Source organism: Anthonomus grandis, chromosome 1, assembly GCF_022605725.1.
Source record: "Anthonomus grandis grandis chromosome 1, icAntGran1.3, whole genome shotgun sequence".
Classification (NCBI taxonomy): Eukaryota; Metazoa; Arthropoda; class Insecta; order Coleoptera; family Curculionidae; genus Anthonomus; species Anthonomus grandis.
The window spans coordinates 28,175,090-28,182,085 of NC_065546.1; the positions used below are offsets into that span (position 1 = coordinate 28,175,090).

A 6,996-nucleotide genomic window follows, 5' to 3' on the forward strand; every position below is an offset into this window, starting at 1 on the left:
ATAATTTTTATAAAAATGCAATAATGTCAAAAAACGAAATGGACAAGAATGAATATAAAGAATGGAGAAAGAAAGTGGTGACTTTAAAGAGATATGAAAGAAAAAAAAACAACAAAATGAAACGATAAATGGAAGGCAAGGAAAAACTCAGCATCAATAGCCATCATGCATGTTGCAATTCAATACACTCATGGCTAGATCCTTCAATAATAATTTCTAAGTACATCAATAACAACTTAACCATGTATTTAAGCCCTGTTGATCATTTGGAGTTTCACTCGGTAATAAAAAAGATAGAACTTTTAACCTTTATTCATCATTTCGTTCGAATTATGCTTTTGTTGTTTGATGATGATGTTTCTAACAAACATCCGATACTAGTTCGACGGCATAATTCACTTTCGCTTCCTAAACTTTAAAGGTCCTATTGTTTTAAAATGTGTTTTTTGAAATTATATATTTCACCAATAAACGAGTCAATACCATTATACTAAGTCAATACAGTATACTACCATTATACTAATCAATATAATAATGGTATTCATGACTCGTTAAATCTGTGTTCAGTTAGAACTTTCAAACAAAAATAATTACAACAATATTTGCAAGATTTCTTACCCTGCTCTTAATATGTTATTGCTTTTAGTATTTATTGTTATTACTTATTTTATACTCTATAAAAATAGCTGAATACCTGACTTACTGAAGGAGGGATAGTTAATAAAATAATGACCTTTATCTCCTTATGCTGCTTAATTTTAAATGTGATAAGAATTAATATGTCTGCGTAATCTGGAGTATTATGGTTTCTTATAATGCATATGAAATTTTTTTTCTTTTTTTTTTGGCAGTGATTAAAATTATTTAAATCTAAAAACTGTTTAACTGGGCATATAATATTATGCGTATAATAATCGACATGTATAGTTCATGCAACTGTTAAGGTGGAGAATTCAAATAAGCGGTAGAGCATAGATTCAGTGAAAAATCCTGGTTTTATAATTGTTTTAAGATGGTGAGCTTTTCATGTTTTTGTTATGTTACTACTATTGTTAAATCAAATATTTAAGGCCAATTTAATTTTTATTTTCAATCACGAATTTTTTACCATTTTTTGATGTCTTAGACTCAAATTAGCGAAAAAAAAATTAAGTGGAACAGATTGGAGAAGTGGTTGCGCAATAAAATGATTCGAAAATTTACACAAGTGTTGTTCAATTGAAATGACTAGACGCCAGGTTTGTTAAAAAATTTACAAGTGATTGAAAAAATTCAGTTTTTTTTGTCGAGAGCTGATAAATAACATTATTTATCTCTATTTAAAAATGTAAAGAAAAAATCTATATACTCAAGAACCCTTATATACTTTAAAACCGCGACCAATCAAACGTTTACCTGCCTTTTATTGTCGGCCAATAAAAAACCCAAAGGGTCTAAAAAAAGCTGCCAGACCCTTTTTTAATATCCGTTTTTTAGACACGCCCCTCACCGGTTTTAGAAAATGGTAGACCGTGTCTTCTTGTATGCCGGTTTGCAAGGGGCGAAGTGGAAAACAGGATAAAAATAGTGACAATTTTAAAACCAGCTTAAAACTATTTTCGGTTTTTCAAAAAGCCATTAAGTAGGGGTCGTAAAACGTTTTAGGAGTATATAAAGATATGTATTTTTAACGTTTTATGTATATGCCCTGTGTTTAATATACCTATGTATAAGAGGATTAATCTAAACATATGAGGGGTTTGTTTTTATTAAATAATTATCTGTTAATTAATACATAAATATTTTATTAGTATTTATTTTGCAGGGTGGCCCAATTTTTTAAGATTCTAGAGATATACACCAAAATCCCCTTTTTATGTATCACATAATACGCAATGTTTGAAACGTTCGTTCAGTTCTGATTTTTGTGATCCAGAGTTGCCTCACATATTTTAACCATTTTCGTCATCTGTAATCCAGAAGTATAAACATTTATACTGAGTATAAAGTTATTACTATTCTCCTTGTGTGAACAACTGTATTCCTTGGTTTTGCGTGACGTAAGTTGCTTCCAGGAATCTTCTCTTCTTCCAATATTGCTCCTTGTAGACAATTTTTGCTTCAGTCCAAAGTATGCCGTAACCGTAAACTGAACTGCCGTACCGTATCTGAAAAACCTCTCTTGTTCGGGTCCACTTTCGATTTTTTAATTTTTCCAAAGCTTAGATCTTATATATATTGGTAAGTCACTAATATTTGATCGAGGTCTGCGTCTGTAATACTTTGGGACATTATCGGTATCTTGCCTCTGCTTTTATTTTCATCTTTAATCCAGTTGATTGATGATTTGTGTTGTGCTGAGCTCTCCCGTATATTTTTCCAGAATTTCCTGATTGCATAACTGTGGTTGGAGGTATGGATTATTTGACATTGCATTGGTTGGCTCCCATTTTGCCCACTTGGACGTCCTAGTGACACAAAAATAGGACATAGAATAAATCCCTGGGACGTCCCGTTACATTTCATGAAACCTTTGGGTCGTTTCAGGGACGTACTTTTGGAACAGTACGGGCTACAAATGGGATCATCTCAAGTTGATCTCATAGACATCCTTTGGATACTACTATAAACGTACGGGGGATTAAGGATTAAGGAGATTAAGGGATTACACATGGTCGCGCAATAACGCATGTTTGTAGCTCGTTAACGCGCAATGATGTATTCAGATGGTCGCGCGTTGATAGCGCAGCAGCCTGCGATTATCTGTCTTTTTTTGATTCCGAGTGATTTTGAGTCGTGGAAAATGGCAATCTATTTCTGGGTTTTGTATCGGAGGCAGTGCCGGTTTAACCAGGGGTCTTTTGGGTGCTATAGCACCGGGCGGTTAATCTTAGAAGACGCGCTTCGCGCGCCGCCCCTAAGTTTACCACAAAATTAGCTACTCCCGCCTTTTATTATTAAATAATTAAATTTTAAAACCACAATCGAAAAAAGCGACAACTTATTTCAGAGATTACTATACGTCGCAGAACCCAGACCTATAAAAAAATGTAAAAAATAAAAGGTAGGTATTTTATTAACTCAATTGCCTTATTTGCTAACAGACATCTATTATTAAAATCGTAAAGTGGAATATGAATGCAAAATTACGAGTTAAAGCACCGCCACCAACGGTAATTAAAATCGCCAATGCCCAGCCCTAGTTTCCTACTTGTACAGCTCCGCATTACTGCCTATGACAAGCGATAAAATTTAGCCGCCAATTATTTCAAAACAACAATTATTTGGCGGTGCAGTATAAAAAGAATTGGCGGTATAAATTGGTGATGTTAGAAAGTTTAGAATTATAGGTTTACTTTAAAATTACAGTAAGTTTGGTGTTTAGTTTAATCGGTGATATTATTCGGATAAGGATTTTTAAAAGATTAAACGGCAATTAAATACGGTAAGTTATGATTTTAGTTGTTTTTTTTTCTTAATATCAAAAAAAAACTAGGAAATGGACGGACGAAAGTTATTTGGCTCGTATTGGCGCAAAAGAAAACTGGAAAAACAGCAAAAGGAAAAGAAAGCTTTAGAAAACACTCTTAAACTCACAAGTTTTTTTACACGGGGTAACACAGACGTAGACGAGAGCAGAAGTATATGCGAACCTCAACCTGGACCAAGTACGAGCACTAGCCTTGCAATTGAGATGAATACCCAAGAGACCGGTCTTGAGATGGAGCCACAGGAAAGTTTTTTGCAAAATAATACAGTTGGTGATAGTATTATAGGTAAGTATTTTGGGTGATTGCATATTGCTTTTACGCATAATTTCAGTTTAAACAAAAACCTTAAAGACAAAATCCTTTGTAAATATTTTAATTGTATTTGAATGGTATAGAAATGCATTCAAATGTATTTATTTGTAGATGCAAAAACAGACGATTGGACCGAATTTAAGGATCCAGCACTTTGGAAGGATGGTCAAAATTTTGTGCAAATTCTTTTGGATAACTGGACCGAACAAATTCTTGATAAAATTGACTTTGTTTAGTGACTACAAAATACCGCTGTATTTTTGTAGCACCGGGCGGCAAACTACCTTAAACCGGCACTGATCGGCGGCTGAAACATTGACGTCGACGAAGAGAAAGAAGATATTGGGTGCATCCAATTTTAAGTGAGAGAACCACTTTGAGTCTATATATTATCTTATATCCAAAGCTAAGAAGGCATTAAGATAAGTTTTTCAACTATTTCAGGATGTCGGTCACGTCATTTGACTATTTAATAAGCATTATTGAAAACGACTTAAAGGGTAGTGATAGTGCTAGAAAAAGTCATTGTTACGTTAAGGTAAGCTTTTAATATAGATAAAACAGTGAATAAGGCATACTCTCTTATTAAAAATCAAAAACATGTTTACACTTGTTGGTTAGTACTGTTTTCATCGCTGTTAAACAAATCCAGTTCTTGAGTTTCTCCACTAGATAGTGGAGATGGTGTATATTGTGAATCTATATTTGTAGTATCTGTTTGAGTATATATCGTATATCCATACTGAGAATAAGAATGATACTCATAATGCCGCACGGAATTCTATTGTGCAACTAATCTGTTGTTTCTATGCAATGGCTGGCGTTCCTGGGGATTTGCGTTATGTTGATTGTATGAAGTAGATGGCTGTTTTGTTGACGTAGAAAAATCGTAAATAGAGGACAGTGGCTATCGTTCCTGGAATTGCAGAGTATTTGACTGTATTTGGTTTCGTGCTATTAAATCATATATTTCAATCTTCAGTCTTAGCCGGTTGTGCTCGGATACTTTTTTTAGTTTTTTAAATAATGATAGGCAAAATAGTTTATCTTTATCGTCTTCTTCTTTTTCAATAGGTCTTCTTAGGTTAATCCTCTTTTCTAATATTTTGGAAAAGTGTTAGATGGATAAAGTTTATAATTCTTTGTAGCAGGTAGATTTTCTCCCGGAGGTCTAAAGTTGCTGTCACTGTTTTCATCAATTGATTCGGGAATATCGTTATCATTATCATCCTCTATTTGAAAACTACTGTTACTTTTTCTTTTTTGTACGGTGGGTTGCAAAAATGTTAACCTTTGAAAAAACGCTGAAGTAGATTTAGATATTGCTGCTGAAGCAAATTTTAAAGTTTTAATTTTTTTCACATTTTTATTCACATGTACATCACGTAAATTCTTCCATTTCTTCTGTAGTGTCGATCCTGAAATAGAAATGATAATTATTATTCAATTGCAGTTAGCTGTCAAGTGGCTGTTCGTTTGCTGAGTTGCAGTATGGTGATAAAATTAGAAAGTCTACATTGTTGGGTGCAATTCAACAAGTGTGCAAGGTGATATGGGAGAAGCTAAAAGCAGTTGTCATGAACGCACCGAGTAAAGAAAAATGGATACAAACAGATGAAGCAGTTGAACAAAAAGATTATTTTCTTAACTGCATCGGTGCATTGGACGGAAAGCACATTCGATAAATTCAGCCTCCAAACTCCGGATCTATGTACTATTTTTTTTCTTTGGTGCTAATGGCTTTATGTGACGCTAACTACTACTTTATATGGGGTCGACGTTGGAGCTTATGGTAAAGATAGTGACTGAGGAATTTTCAAAGGAAGCACCTTATACAAACAACTCACTGAAAAGTCATTATATATTGCTGAACCCAAATCGATAACAAATCACTGCGCTAATAAGTTACCATATGTAATATTGGCCCATGAAGCTTTTGCCATGATGGAAAATTTAATGATGCCGCATGGTGGTAAAATGCTGCCACACGCAAAAAAAATATATAATTACCGTCTATCGTAAGCTCGAAGATATGTTGAATACACGTTTGGAATTATGTACAACAATTCGCGAATTTTGCACCGACCCATTGCTGAAAACATTGTTAAAGCTATTTGTATATTGCACATCTTTGTCAGAATTAAAGATGGTATCACACACGTGGATACAGTTTATGCTGCACCATTGTTGAATATGAATAGATCACATACTGGGCGCGCAGTTCGAGACGCAGATAAAGTTCCAACTGCATTTACAGATTACTTTGTAAATGATGGAAAGCTAGACTGGCAGGATGACATGATCTAAACAATATTGTTTTTGTATTAATACTTAAAGTAAACATAAATAAATGTTCTCATTATCATTGCAAAAGATCAAAACTAGTTGCTCCCAAGCCCGTTTCTGCAGTATTTTATTAGAATATTCCTTCGAATTCAAGTTCAATATGGCTGATCTTTTTTCTACTTAATCGATAAACAAGTCCACCAACCATTTTTTAGCTTTGTAGGTCAAACCGGCTCTAACCGCTCTAATAAAATGAACACGTCTATGTCTGATTGTTGTAAGTCAATACGCGCGACGTCGCGCCCATTATCCGCGAATCAAGATACTAGCATCAGAGCAAAGACCATCGCGCGCATTCTCAAGCACACGCGCGATGACGCGCTACCATATAAACATTTGTATATGACTACTCTGCATCTTTAGTCGCGCGGTTAGTGGAATAAAAAAAAAATAAAAAAACAAAAAAATATTACTTGCAGGGGCGTAAGTTTTTATTTTTGAATGAAGTTGTTTTACAGAAAGATTTTGCGTCTTTAGGCATTTTAAAAATAATTCAGGTACTAACCTTCTTGCAGCACTATACCTTAGAATGAAAGTTGAGGGAGGCCAGTCCAAAAAAACACCGATATAGCGTCGAATTTTAGCAATAAAATCTCCACCTTTTTATACCAAAGTCTATCCTTAGATTGCCTTATTTAACTTTAATACCTTTAAAAATGCGTTTGTGACATCCTAATGATAAACTTCAAAATTAAGCTTTAAGAACAATCTCAGAGTTGAGTGCCTTACAACTACTTAGCATAATCGCAAAGCAAATATTTACTATTTGGTAGTAAATGATCTTTGTACTGAAATAAATTTTCTAAACGGCAGTAAACAATTTTAATTGTGTTCCTTATACGGGAGGCAGAACTGAGATTTGAATCAA

The 6,996-nt window shown here is 34.0% G+C and overlaps 1 long non-coding RNA gene across 1 annotated transcript; it reads left to right on the forward strand.

Annotated features, from left to right (window-relative positions):
- The first annotated feature begins 3,107 nt into the window (after positions 1–3,107).
- On the forward strand, positions 3,108–6,279 carry LOC126740920 (uncharacterized). Its single transcript, XR_007662059.1, has 3 exons — positions 3,108–3,424; positions 3,476–3,755; positions 5,236–6,279. It is a non-coding gene; the product is annotated as an uncharacterized LOC126740920 (long non-coding RNA).
- The last annotated feature ends 717 nt before the right edge of the window (positions 6,280–6,996 follow it).